Here is a 13,522-nt window from a genome sequence, read left to right as displayed (position 1 = left end):
TTTGAGTGAGGGGGTAGTGCTATATGCTGGGAGGTTGACTTTCCGCTTGGGGTTGCTCATCTGTAGGGTTGTTTAAGGAAGAGGCCTATGTCTCTCCTCTTGCTGCTATGGTTATGTGTATGTATGACTGTCAAATCAAATCATTAGTCACATGTGCCAAATACTACAGATGTAGACTTTACAGTGAAATGCTTACTTACAAGCCCTTAACCAACAATGCGGTTTAAAAAAAATATGAGTAAGAGTAAGAAATTACATGAACAAATAATTAAAAATCAGCAGTAAAATAACAATAGGGAGACTATACACAGCTGGGGTACCGGTACAGAGTCAATATGCAGGGGCACCGGTTATTTGAGGTAGTATGTACTGTGTTTATGTTTCTCTGTGCTTGCTGTAATACGAGATATCCACTAATGAGTCATTCAATAAAGGAAGCAGGAATTAGAGTCATTCACTAAAGGAAGCAGGAATTAAAGTCATTCTCTAAAGGAAGCAGGAATTAGAGTCATTCACTAAAGGAAGCTGGAATTAGAGTCATTCACTAAAGGAAGCAGGAATTAGAGTCATTCTCTAAAGGAAGCAGGAATTAGAGTCATTCTCTAAAGGAAGCAGGAATTAGAGTCATTCTCTAAAGGAAGCAGGAATTAGAGTCATTCACTAAAGGAAGCAGGAATTAAAGTCATTCTCTAAAGGAAGCAGGAATTAGAGCCATTCACTAAAGGAAGCTGGAATTAGAGTCATTCACTAAAGGAAGCAGGAATTAGAGTCATTCACTAAAGGAAGCAGGAATTAAAGTCATTCTCTAAAGGAAGCAGGAATTAGAGTCATTCACTAAAGGAAGCAGGAATTAGAGCCATTCTCTAAAGGAAGCAGGAATTAGAGTCATTCACTAAAGGAAGCTGGAATTAGAGTCATTCTCTAAAGGAAGCAGGAATTAGAGTCATTCTCTAAAGGAAGCAGGAATTAGAGTCATTCTCTAAAGGAAGCAGGAATTAGAGTCATTCACTAAAGGAAGCAGGAATTAGAGTCATTCACTAAAGGAAGCAGGAATTAGAGTCATTCTCTAAAGGAAGCAGGAATTAGAGTCATTCACTAAAGGAAGCAGGAATTAGAGTCATTCACTAAAGGAAGCAGGAATTAGAGCCATTCACTAAAGGAAGCTGGAATTAGAGTCATTCACTAAAGGAAGCAGGAATTAGAGTCATTCTCTAAAGGAAGCAGGAATTAGAGTCATTCACTAAAGGAAGCAGGAATTAGAGTCATTCACTAAAGGAAGCAGGAATTAGAGTCATTCTCTAAAGGAAGCAGGAATTAGAGTCATTCACTAAAGGAAGCAGGAATTAGAGTCATTCACTAAAGGAAGCAGGAATTAGAGTCATTCACTAAAGGAAGCAGGAACTTGAGTCATTCTCTAAGGCAAACAGGAATTAGAGAATGACTCAGTGTTTTTTACTTTAACACATTTAGAATTGAAGGTCACTGGTTCAAAACCTCCCTTGAGGAAGGTACTTAACCCTAATTGATCCTGTGAGTCGCTGTGGATAACCTGATAAATGACTAAATGTCAAATGTAAGTGTTTTATTTCAGGAATCTGTTAGTGCTGTCGTTACACATCGTTTTATGTAACTCCTCTCCTGTCTGGAATTGTTCCTTCTGGTGTCCTACCAGACTGAGTTCCTTCCTGGTGTGCTACCAGACTGAGTTCCTTCCTGGTGTCCTACCAAACTGTGTTCCTTCCTGGTGTCCTACCAGACTGAGTTCCTTCCTGGTGTGCTACCAGACTGAGTTCCTTCCTGGTGTCCTACCAAACTGTGTTCCTTCCTGGTGTCCTACCAGACTGAGTTCCTTCCTGGTGTGCTACCAGACTGAGTTCCTTCCTGGTGTCCTACCAGACTGAGTTCCTTCCTGGTGTCCTACCAGACTGAGTTCCTTCCTGGTGTCCTACCAAACTGTGTTCCTTCCTGGTGTCCTACCAGACTGTGTTCCTTCCTGGTGTGCTACCAGACTGAGTTCCTTCCTGGTGTGCTACCAGACTGAGTTCCTTCCTGGTGTCCTACCAAACTGTGTTCCTTCCTGGTGTCCTACCAGACTGAGTTCCTTCCTGGTGTGCTACCAGACTGAGTTCCTTCCTGGTGTCCTACCAGACTGAGTTCCTTCCTGGTGTCCTACCAGACTGAGTTCCTTCCTGGTGTGCTACCAGACTGGTGTTCCTTCCTGGTGTCCTACCAGACTGAGTTCCTTCCTGGTGTCCTACCAGACTGAGTTCCTTCCTGGTGTCCTACCAGACTGAGTTCCTTCCTGGTGTCCTACCAGACTGAGTTCCTTCCTGGTGTCCTACCAGACTGAGTTCCTTCCTGGTGTCCTACCAGACTGAGTTCCTTCCTGGTGTCCTACCAGACTGAGTTCCTTCCTGGTGTCCTACCAGACTGAGTTCCTTCCTGGTGTGCTACCAGACTGAGTTCCTTCCTGGTGTCCTACCAGACTGAGTTCCTTCCTGGTGTCCTACCAGACAGGGTTCCTTTTTGGTGTCCTACCAGACTGAGTTCCTTCCTGGTGTCCTACCAGACTGAGTTCCTTCCTGGTGTCCTACCAGACTGAGTTCCTTCCTGGTGTCCTACCAGACAGGGTTCCTTTTTGGTGTCCTACCAGACTGAGTTCCTTCCTGGTGTCCTACCAGACTGAGTTCCTTCCTGGTGTCCTACCAGACTGAGTTCCTTCCTGGTGTCCTACCAGACTGAGTTCCTTCCTTGTGTTCTACCAGACTGGGTTCCTACCTGGTGTCCGTGTCCTACCAGACTGAGTTCCTACCTGGTGTTCTACCACACTGGGCACCTCTGTGGTGACTTCTGTGGATACTACCTTGCTGACACATCCACCAATGAAAACAGCAGAACTACAGTGTATTGCTCTAGTCTACACCATCTGAAGCTAAATGTAGCAGAGTTGGAGGTGGGACAGGAAGATATGTCCAACATATCTTCCCCCTTTTCTCTCAACCAGACCTGCTATCAAACCGGTTTGAGGCTCCCCCCCATTTGTTTTTTACACTGCTGCTACTCGCTGTTTACTATCAATGCGTAGTCACTTTACCCCTACTTATTACCTTGACTAACCTGTACCCCCACACATTGACTCGGTACCACCCCCGGTATAAAGCCTCGTTATTGTTATTTCATTGTGTTACTTTTTATTATTTTTTACTTTAGTTTATATGGTAAATATTTTCTTAACTTTTTCTGGAACTCCGCTGTTGGTTAAGGGCTTGTAAGTAAGAGTTTCACGGTACAGTCTACACATGTTGTATTCGGCGCATGTGACAAATCAAGTTTGATTTGATTTGCCTCCGTGTTGCCAGTGAATCCACAACCTCCTCGTGGGGCCATCCTGTCTGGATTTGACTGTCTCCAGAGCTAGCGTATTAGCCACTAGCCACTAGCCACTAGCGCATTACCCTCTAGCCACTAGCCGCTAGCCACTAGCGCATTACCCTCTAGCCACTAGCCGCTAGCCACTAGCATCTAGCGCACTAGCCTCTAGCCACTAGCGCACTACCCTCTAGCCACTAGCGCACAAGCCACTAGCCGCTAACCATAACTAACTAGTCTGCCTGGCTGACACCTGGCGGACTCACATCACAATTGGCTCTTTGTAGCCGGGACCGCTGATGCGGACCCGAGTATGAGCCTGCAATGAAATGTGAATCAAGTGACATGTTCATTGTAGTTTAAGACGAAGAGTATATACTGACATATACTGTAAACTTGCGAGTTCTATTGTACAGCACGCCGTGACATTCTGCTTCCCCGGTGCTAGGGTGTGTGATATAACACGGGGTCCTTCTAGACCGAAACACTGAGCTGCAACCGGTGGTCGTACATGTCGGTACTAATGACATCAAGCTGCGGCAATTTGGAAAGTCGGGACACTGAATACCTGAGGGAAAGGCTAATGGCTCCTGATCTATTCCACAGGGGGTTATCTACTGTACCTACTGAATACCTGAGGGAAAGGCTAATGACTCCTGATCTATTCCACAGGGGGTTATCTACTGTACCTACTGAATACCTGAGGGAAAGGCTAATGGCTCCTGATCTATTCCACAGGGGGTTATCTACTGTACCTACTGAACACCTGAGGGAAAGGCTAATGACTCCTGATCTATTCCACAGGGGGTTATCTACTGTACCTACTGAATACCTGAGGGAAAGGCTAATGACTCCTGATCCATTCCACAGGGGGTTATCTACTGTACCTACTGAACATAGCATGGTTGTTTTAGAGACTCCTAAATCTCACCTTCTGGTAAAAAAAAATAATTATATTTTGCTGCGGTGTAGTCACTTTTAGGACACAAGCACACAGTACAAATATGAAAAGTAAGATGAAAATATTAAATAATTGGTATGATGTAGTTCTTAGTCAACAAAAGTGTACGAATAAGGCTTGAAATGACTTGTTGTAATGTTGTGCTGAGGGCACTCTGGTCTCTTAGAAATGAGACCCTGGTGTCAATGGGGTTCCTCTGGTCTCAGCGGGGTTTCCAATGGTCTCAGTTTTTGTATTTGGGTTCCAATGGTCTCAGCAGGCAGCTTCCTCTGGTCTCATTATACCAGGGGTTCCTCTGGTCTCTGTCACGCCCTGGTCTAAGTACATTTTGTGTTTTCATTTTATTATTTTGGTCAGGCCAGGGTGTGACATGGGTTATTTATGTGGTGTGTTTTGTCTAGCTTTTTTTGTAACTACATTTATGGGATTGTGGTTAGTGGGTTTGTTCTTCAATCAGGCCAGGGTGTGACAGGTGAATATCGTTGTCTCTGATTGGGAACCTGATTATTTAGGCAGCCATATTCTTTGAGTGTTTGGTGGGTGTGTTTTCTGTGGTTGTGATTGTTCCGGTCTCAGTGTTTGTTTGCACCAGAATAGGCTGTTTAGGTTTTCACGTTACGTTTATTGTTTTTGTATTTGTTTGTGTTTATCTTTTATTAAATACTGTAGTACTACATTATACCAGCAAGTACTACATTATACCAGCTAGTACTACATTATACCAGCAAGTACTACATTATACCAGCTAGTACTACATTATACCAGCTAGTACTACATTATACCAGCTAGTACTACATTATACCAGCAAGTACTACATTATACCAGCTAGTACTACACTCATAAGAAGTGGAGAAGCACTAGGCACTATACAACTGTCTATGTTTGTTCTTCTCCTGTGACAGTGGGTTTTGTGGTGCGTTTTTGTCTTGGGGTTTTGTGGGGTGTGACTGGCTGCCTGTTCTCAATCAGAGAGACTGATTAGACAGTTAGGCAGGAGGCCTTCGAACTAACCACGCTGGCCATTGGAGACTGATTAGTACTACATTATACCAGGGTTAGGTCTACTCCTGGAGTGCCCTGGGCCAGTGGAGACTGATTAGACTGGGTTAGGCAGGAGGCCCTGGGCCAGTTGGAGACTGATTAGAGGGTTAGGCAGGAGGCCCTGGGCCATTGGAGACTGATTAGAGGGTTAGGCAGGAGGCCCTGGGCCAGTGAAGACTGATTAGAGGGTTAGGCAGGAGGCCCTGGGCCAGTGGAGACTGATTAGAGGGTTAGGCAGGAGGCCCTGGGCCAGTGGAGACTGATTAGAGGGTTAGGCAGGAGGCCCTGGGCCAGTGGAGACTGATTAGAGGGTTAGGCAGGAGGCCCTGGGCCAGTGGAGACTGATTAGAGCGTTAGGCAGGGGCCCTGGGCCAGTGGGAGGTCAGGAGTGAGGGCTCTCTCTTTCAAGCATACTCACTTCCTATATCCGTCTCTCTCCAGGTGCTACAGAGACAGACTGGTCCAAGGACCTCCAGAGCCTTCTGACCAACTACACTACCGTTCAAAGTACTGGGTCACTTAGAAATGTCCTTGTTTTTTAAAGAAAGCACATTTTTTGTACATTAAAATAACATCAAATTGATCAGAAATGAAGTGTAGACTTTTGTAGCTGGAAACGACAGATTTTTAACCCTCCTGTTGTGTTCGAATTGGAACGATTTACTAGTTCTCGCTCTGGAAAAACGTAGTTCATTTAATCTAATTGTCATAAGGTTCCATGACTTTGTCCACACAGGGCATCTGAACACACCAAATACATTGATGATTTTCATTATCTTTTGGGTGTTTTATTTAACTTTTGTACACCTGTGGTGTTCCTAGTCAAAAATGACCGGTCATTATGTAACGGCGTTCTTCGTTTGTAGAAAGAGAGTCGGACCGAAATGCAGCGTGGTGGTTACTCATGACTTTAATGAAAAAAGCGACACATGAAATAATTATACAAATACAAGAACAACAAACAGAACGTGAAACCTAATTACAGCCTATCTGGTGAAACTACACAGAGACAGGAACAAACACCCACGAAATACACAGTGAAACCCCGGCTACCTAAATACGGTTCCCAATCAGAGACAACGAGAATCACCTGACTCTGATTGAGAACCGCCTCAGGCAGCCAAGCCCATACAACACCCCTACTCAGCCGCAATCCCAAATACTACAAACCCCAATACGAAAATACAATATATAAACCCATGTCACACCCTGGCCTGACCAAATATATAACGAAAACACAAAATACAATGACCAAGGCGTGACACATTAGAAATGAATGGGTGAGACTACAATTTGTGTATTAAATTGAGTTCAGGCACATGCCCATTCAATCAGATGGACACACTTCCTCTCCCAGACCCCACATGCATGTATGTTTGAACACACACACACACACACACACACACACACACACACACACACACACACACACACACACACACACACACACACACACACACACACACACACACACACACACACACACACACACACACACACACACACACACACACACACACACACACACACACATCTCATACCCATTCTTGGCTTCCATGGCAACCCCCATGGGAACCTTTCCCCAATAGAATCTTTCCCCCACGGTAACCACACCTCTTGGCATTCTTACAAACAATCGCAACATTGTTTCAATAATATATAGATCTTTTCTCCAGTTCTGGTATATACTGTATGTGAGGCTCTTGGTCACAATTCATTCTGTGGCAACACAATGACCAAACGATATACTGTACGTGAGGCTCTTGGTCACAATTCATTCTGTGGCAACACAATGACCAAACGATATACTGTATGTGAGGCTCTTGGTCACAATTCATTCTGTGGCAACACAATGACCAAACGATATACTGTACGTGAGGCTCTTGGTCACAATTCATTCTGTGGCAACACAATGACCAAACGATATACTGTACGTGAGGCTCTTGGTCACAATTCATTCTGTGGCAACACAATGACCAAACGATATACTGTACGTGAGGCTCTTGGTCACAATTCATTCTGTGGCAACACAATGACCAAACGATATACTGTACGTGAGGCTCTTGGTCACAATTCATTCTGTGGCAACACAATGACCAAACGATATACTGTACGTGAGGCTCTTGATCATATCTTTGAGCATGGCACTGGTGAGGAGGAGAGAGGTCAGGAAACTGACAGTGAAGTAGTCTGTGATAAATACCACAATATGTTTCATCTGAGTATTTGTTATAGTCAAAATAATCCATACATTATGCTTTCTTTTTTTTAAACTGAAAAACGAGTTGTATGACCTCAGGTCAATGAGGCCTACAGACAATAAATAGGAAACAGAAGTTCAAAACGTGTAATATTCACAAGAACTTAAGTTGATGAAAAGATCTAAAACAACATTAGGTGATAATATGTGTATTATTATGGATTTATAATCAGCTATAATACGGGCGGCCATTTTGGACCGGGAACACAGAATTAATTAACATGAAATGAACACAACAGGAGGGTTAATGGAATGTCTACATGAGTGTACAGAGGCCCATTGGCAGCAACCATCAGTCCTGTGTTCCAATGGCACGGTGTGTTAGCTAATCCAAGTTCATCATTTGAAAAGGATAATTGCTCATTAGAAAAGCATTCTGCCATTACAGTATGTTAGCACAGCTGAAAACTGTTGTGCTGATTAAAAAAGCAGTAAAACTGACCTTCTTTGCACTAGTTTTTATTTTATTTATTTTATTTCACCTTTATTTAACCAGGTAGGCTAGTTGAGAACACCTTTATTTAACCAGGTAGGCTAGTTGAGAACACATTTATTTAACCAGGTAGGCCAGTTGAGAACACCTTTATTTAACCAGGTAGGCTAGTTGAGAACACCTTTATTTAACCAGGTGGGCTAGTTGAGAACACCTTTATGTAACCGGGTAGGCTAGTTGAGAACACCTTTATTTAACCAGGTGGGCTAGTTGAGAACACCTTTATGTAACCGGGTAGGCTAGTTGAGAACACCTTTATTTAACCAGGTAGGCTAGTTGAGAACACCTTTATTTAACCAGGTAGGCTAGTTGAGAACACCTTTATTCATCCAGGTGGGCTAGTTGAGAACATCTTTATTTAACCAGGTAGGCTAGTTGAGTACACCTTTATTTAACCAGGTGGGCTAGTTGAGAACACCTTTATTTAACCAGGAACATCTTTATTTAGGCTAGAACACCTTTATTTGAGAACACCTTTATTTAACCAGGTAGGCTAGTTGAGAACACCTTTATTTAACCAGGTAGGCTAGTTGAGAACACCTTTATTTAACCAGGTAGGCTATTTGAGAACACCTTTATTTAAACAGGTATGCTAGTTGAGAACACCTTTATTCATCGAGGTAGGCTAGTTGAGAACACCTTTATTCATCCAGGTAGGCTAGTTGAGAACACCTTTATTTAAACAGGTAGGCTAGTTGAGAACACCTTTATTTAAACAGGTAGGCTAGTTGAGAACACCTTTATTTAACCAGGTAGGCTAGTTGAGAACAAGTTCTCATTTACAACTGTGACCTGGCCAAGATAAAGCATAGCATTGTGAACAGACAACAACACAGAGTTACACATGGAGTAAACAATAAACAAGTCAATAACACAGTAGAAAAATAAAAAAGGAGTCTATATACATTGTGTGCAAAAGGCATGAGGACTACCTCCTCATGCCTTTTGGCGAAAAATTACAATTTAGCAGATTAACACTGGAGTGATAAATGATCAGATGGTCATGTACAGGTAGAGATATTGGTGTGCAAAAGAGCAGAAAAGTAAATAAATAAAAACAGTATGGGGATGAGGTAGGTAAATTGGTTGGGCTATCTACCGACGGACTATGTACAGCTGCAGCGATCGGTTAGCTGATCAGATAGTAGATGTTTAAAGTTGTTGAGGGAGATAAAAGTTTCCTACTTCAGCGATTTTTGCAATTCGTTTAGTTGAGTATTTGGAGCAAGCAGAATTTGTGGGTTCAATTACAGGCTCAAAATGGCCAGAAACAAAGACTTTCTTCTGAAACTTCTTGTTCTGAGAAATTAAGGCTATTCCATGAGAGAAATTGCCAAGAAACTGAAGATCTTGTACAACGCTGTGTACTCAAAATGGCCAGAAACAAACAGACCTCTGTCCAGTGTCTGTGTTTTTTTGCCCATTTTAATATTTTATTTTTATTGTCCAGTCTGAGACGACTTTTTCTTTGCAACTCTGCCTAGAAGGCAGCATCCCGGAGTCGCCTCTCTGCTGTGGACGTTGAAACTGGACAGAGGAACTCTGCCTAGAAGGCCAGCATCCCGGAGTCGCCTCTCTGCTGTGGACGTTGAGACTGGACAGAGGAACTCTGCCTAGACGGCCAGCATCCCGGAGTCGCCTCTCTGCTGTGGACATTGAGACTGGACAGAGGAACTCTGCCTAGAAGGCCAGCATCCCGGAGTCGCCTCTCTGCTGTGGACGTTGAGACTGGACAGAGGAACTCTGCCTAGAAGGCCAGCATCCCGGAGTCGCCTCTCTGTTGTGGACATTGAGACTGGACAGAGGAACTCTGCCTAGAAGGCCAGCATCCCGGAGTCGCCTCTCTGCTGTGGACGTTGAGACTGGACAGAGGAACTCTGCCTAGAAGGCCAGCATCCCGGAGTCGCCTCTCTGCTGTGGACGTTGAGACTGGACAGAGGAACTCTGCCTAGAAGGCCAGCATCCCAGAGTCGCCTCGCTGCTGTGGACGTTGAGACTGGACAGAGGAACTCTGCCTAGAAGGCCATCGTCCCGGAGTCGCCTCTCTGCTGTGGACGTTGAGACTGGACAGAGGAACTCTGGCTAGAAGGCCAGCGTCCCGGAGTCGCCTCTCTGCTGTGGACATTGAGACTGGACAGAGGAACTCTGCCTAGAAGGCCAGCGTCCCGGAGTCGCCTCTCTGCTGTGGACGTTGAGACTGGTGTTTTGCGGGTACTATTTAATGAAGCTGCCAGTTGAGGACCTGTGAGGCATCTTTTTCTCAAACTAGACACTCTAATGTACTTGTCCTCTTGCTCAGTTGTGCACTGTGGCCTCCCACTCCTCTTTCTATTCTGGTTAGAGCCAGTTTACGCTCTTCTGTGAAGGGAGTAGTACACAGCGTTGTACGAGATTTTCAGTTTCTTGGCAACTTCTCTCATGGAATAGCCTTCATTTCTCAGAACAATAATAGACTGACGAGTTTCAGAAGAAAGTTTTGTTTCTGGCCATTTTGAGCCTGTAACCGAACCCACAAATGCTGATGCTGCAGATACTCAACTAGTCTAAAGTGGTCAGTTTAATTGCTTCTTCAATCAGAACAACAGTTTTCAGCTGTGCTAACATAATTGCAAAAGGGTTTTCTGATGATCAATTAGCCTTTTAAAATGATAAACGTGGATTAACTAACACAACGTGCCATTGGAACACAGGAGTGATGGTTGCTGATAATGGGCCTCTGTACACTCATGTAGATATTCCATTAAAAATCAGCTGTTTCCAGCTACAAAAGTAATTTACAACATTAATTAACAATGTCTACACTGTATTCATGATCAATTTGATGTTATTTTAATGGACAATTTTTTTTTGCTTTTCTTTAAAAAAACAAGGACATTTCGAAGTGACCCCTAAATGTAATGTAGTTCGTCTGTTGTTTGAAGAGAGTCAGACCGAAATGCAGCGTGTAGGTTACTCATGACTTTAATGAAGATAAATACGGTACATGAAAATAACTGAAAATACAAAAACAACAAACGAGTGAAACTAATTACAGCCTATCTGGTGACTAACACAGAGACAGGAACAATCGCCCACGAAATACAACGCGCACTCAAGCTACCTAAATACGGTTCCCAATCCGAGACAACTAGAATCAGCTGACTCCAATTAGGAATCGCCTCAGGCAGCCAAGCCTAACTAGACACACCCCTAATAATACACACTCCCAATTATTAACAATACGAAATACAACATATAAACCCATGTCACACCCTGGCCTACCCAAACATATGACAAAAACACAAGATACAATGACCAAGGTGTGACACTAAACCTTTGAACGGTAGTGTAACTTGTGATCTCTCCAGAGCACAGAGAAGTAAGCTTAGCTCATAATAGTATTGTTCATCCACTATGTAAACCTCATTCACTATGGCAGTCTGCTTGTGTGATGCTCACATATTATCCAGGGCCAATGGTTGGATTGGATTCACTGTCCTAGCTCCAACTCATGTCCGTCGCCCTTTCCTCCAGTTGAGTCTGGGCCACGGCACATCAACATCCTGTTTTCAGCTACTTTTAACGGTTCGCATTTTGGGGATGACTAAAATGCTACGGTTTTGTATAAACAATTCATTTTCATTTTTTTATTGTAAGATTACAAAAACAATGATTTTTTATTTCATAGGATGTTTGTTGTGTCGGTCTTCATGTTAACTCAAACATCCAGACATAAATACTTTGAGCTTCTGATTTAATGGTCTGATAAAATAACTCAAGAATCATGTCCAGAGTGAAAACATTTTTATGAATGTATATCAAGCAGGTTTCTTAATTAAAATATATATCCGAGACAAGATTCAAGAATGAGACAAAAGGAATGGAAGTCGGTGCTTGCGTCCGTAGTAGTTTGTAGGAATGTGAGACAGAGAGACTGTTGCTGTTCTCCCAGGTAAGGCCCTTACTTCAGGATACAAGTTGACAGAATGGCTGTGAGACAGAGAGACTGTTACTGTTCTCCCAGGTAAGGCCCTTACTTCAGGATACAAGTTGACAGAATGGCTGTGAGACAGAGAGACTGTTACTGTTCTCCCAGGTAAGGCCCTTACTTCAGGATACAAGTTGACAGAATGGCTGTGAGACAGAGAGACTGTTACTGTTCTCCCAGGTAAGGCCCTTACTTCAGGATACAAGTTGACAGAATGGCTGTGAGACAGAGAGACTGTTGCTGTTCTCCCAGGTAAGGCCCTTACTTCAGGATACAAGTTGACAGAATGGCTGTGAGACAGAGAGACTGTTGCTGTTCTCCCAGGTAAGGCCCTTACTTCAGGATACAAGTTGACAGAATGGCTGTGAGACAGAGAGACTGTTACTGTTCTCCCAGGTAAGGCCCTTACTTCAGGATACAAGTTGACAGAATGGCTGTGAGACAGAGAGACTGTTGCTGTTCTCCCAGGTAAGGCCCTTACTTCAGGATACAAGTTGGCAGAATGGCTGTGAGACAGAGAGACTGTTACTGTTCTCCCAGGTAAGGCCCTTACTTCAGGATACAAGTTGACAGAATGGCTGTGAGACAGAGAGACTGTTACTGTTCTCCCAGGTAAGGCCCTTACTTCAGGATACAAGTTGACAGAATGGCTGTGAGACAGAGAGACTGTTGCTGTTCTCCCAGGTAAGGCCCTTACTTCAGGATACAAGTTGACAGAATGGCTGTGAGACAGAGAGACTGTTGCTGTTCTCCCAGGTAAGGCCCTTACTTCTGGAACCACTGAAGACCCCCAGCCATGTTCATGAACAATTGATGAACAATTCAACCCTTTTGTTAGTGTCATTGATATGAAAATTATGGAAAAAATATTTGGTTCATAAACATTGACTGTAATAGCTCTAGGGTCCTGTGGTGAACGAACTGCTGTGCAAGGTATTGGAAAACAGCTTTCTTTCCCGGGACTCAAAAAGCATCTTCAGAGTATTCAGAATATTGATGCGTTTTCTCTTTAATCACGTTCGTGTTCTTAGTATCTCTGCAGTTCAATTTTCTGCATTGTTTAACAGTATTTTTAAAAAGCCCGTAGTTAACTCTAAAATATAAAATAGCGTATTCTGTGTCCATTTGAAGCTAAATAAGTCATTGATGTCCTTGATGAGATACAGATTCCCTCAGGGGACCGCATTTAAATTTCAGGGGACCCCAAATGTGTCTCCGACCCCCGGTTTGGGAACCACTGCTAACCTCTCTCTGCTTGCTTTCTCTCTCTGTGTCTCCTCCTCCTGCATTGCAGCCTACATCAGCCTCACCACCTGTCTGCCTCACCACTGTCTGCCACAACACTGTGTGTGAGCAGAGTCATTTTCCTTACACCCATCATGAGGTTGTTACAACCTAGCCAATGATGTTGAATGTTAACAATGCTAGTGC

This window comes from Oncorhynchus gorbuscha, linkage group LG13 (genome assembly GCF_021184085.1).
Source record: "Oncorhynchus gorbuscha isolate QuinsamMale2020 ecotype Even-year linkage group LG13, OgorEven_v1.0, whole genome shotgun sequence".
NCBI classification, from domain to species: Eukaryota; Metazoa; Chordata; class Actinopteri; order Salmoniformes; family Salmonidae; genus Oncorhynchus; species Oncorhynchus gorbuscha.
Note: the sequence above shows the minus strand (reverse complement) of the source record.